The following is a 1664-nucleotide window of genomic DNA, read 5'->3' on the forward strand; positions in this document are numbered from 1 at the left end:
AGAGCAGGGCAGCCTTTGCTGATGGGCTGAGCCCTTCCTAAAGATCCTGTCGGGCTGCCTTAGACACTTGGGGCCAGGGATTCCTTCCAACCTGGGCCACTTTGGGTGGGCTGGGGGCGGCCCCAGGGCAGGTGGCAGTGTGTGCAAGGTTCCTTTGTGACACACTGCAGCATGGTCACTATGGCATGGAATGGAGGAGTGTGTCCTTTGTGACACGTGGTGACATGGGAGCTGGTGGTGACAAGAACACTCCACAGCGCTCGGAGCAGGCGACGGGACAGGACGGGACAGAGCGGTGCTGTGAGGAGCCCCCGCACAGCGCACTCGTTCCTGTCTGACCTGGAGCTTTTCTGAGGCGTTGTTCCTGCAGCTGACCTTGAGGCCAGACTCAGGACCTGGTGACCTGTGGCCTTCCGAGGCTTCTGTTTGGCAGTGCCCTCAAGGGCAGAGCGTGGGACTTGGTGCTCCGGAGCTTTTCCAAGGCATCTGTCCTGCTACTAGCTCCAGTCACTGACATGGAGCAGAGACCCCCAAGAGACCCTAGGATGGCCTGGGTGGAGGAGGAGGAAGAAGGCTCTGGAGCTGACCCAGGAGAGGAGACAGAAGAGGTGGTGCCATTCCATCCACCACAGGAGGGTGAGTGGCAGAGTTGGGCCGTAGGACTGGAGCCTGCAGCCAGCTTGGCCCCATCCTGTGGCATATCCCATCCCATCCCATCCCATCCCGTCCCGTCCCGTCCCGTCCCGTCCCGTCCCGTCCCATCCCTTCCCATCCCATCCCATCCCATCCCATCCCATCCCATCCCATCCCATCCCATCCCATCCCATCCCATCCCATCCCATCCCATGGCATCCCATGGCATCCCATCCCATCCCATCCCATGGCATCCCATCCCATCCCATCCCATCCCATCCCATCCCATCCCATCCCATCCCATCCCATCCCATCCCATCCCATCCCATCCCATCCCCTGGGGAAATGCCCATGGACAGGACAGAAGAGGGCCCAGGCAGACACCCCACAGTGGCCGTGCTCCATCCCCCCGGGGCACCCCGGGGCTGTCCCTGCCTGGGGAGCGCAGGGCTGGGCTGTGTTCTCTGGCCTCTCCCGCAGCCCCTCAGCTCTGGCTGTGCTCGCTCTTTGCCAGATGCAGCCATGGAGCGCACACAAGAGCAGCAATCCAGCCGTGGCCACTTCCGCAAAACAGCGCAGGTACCTGCAGCCATGCCCACCTGGGCTGGGCCTGCTGTCCCTGCTCAGCCGAGCACCGTGTGTGGAGCACTCCATGGAACATCCCTGGCTTCTTGCCCTTCTCCTACAGCTCATTTGCAAATTCATCAAGAGGATTCAGCAGGAAGAGACCATCACCAGGGGCGCTGCGTACAGACCATACTCGCCCATCTTCCAAAGCAAGAGCAGTGCTGCCCTGCTGTATATGCTTGTAGAGGAAGATTGTTACCATCCAAAGCAAATACGCAGCCTGTGGCCAGCGTTTCATCCTCCCAGGAACTTCTTGGCCTCCCCAGCCACACCTGCTGGTCCTTGTGAGCCTTTGAGGCCATCACAGTGTGGTGGGATGGGAAGAACATCTCTGGGGAAGCTGGGGACATTGCTCCCTCTGGCAGCTTTCCAAGTTTCCCTGTGCCTTCTCCAGGTGCCCGCCA

The 1664-nt window shown here is 60.8% G+C and overlaps 1 long non-coding RNA gene across 1 annotated transcript; it reads left to right on the forward strand.

The window, feature by feature from the left end:
- Nucleotides 1-284: 284 nt before the first annotated feature.
- Nucleotides 285-1664, forward strand: LOC135288422 (uncharacterized). Its single transcript, XR_010351540.1, has 3 exons — nucleotides 285-636; nucleotides 1148-1212; nucleotides 1322-1664. It is a non-coding gene; the product is annotated as an uncharacterized LOC135288422 (long non-coding RNA).

The sequence above is a fragment of the Passer domesticus genome, chromosome 33, assembly GCF_036417665.1.
Source record: "Passer domesticus isolate bPasDom1 chromosome 33, bPasDom1.hap1, whole genome shotgun sequence".
Classification (NCBI taxonomy): domain Eukaryota; kingdom Metazoa; phylum Chordata; class Aves; order Passeriformes; family Passeridae; genus Passer; species Passer domesticus.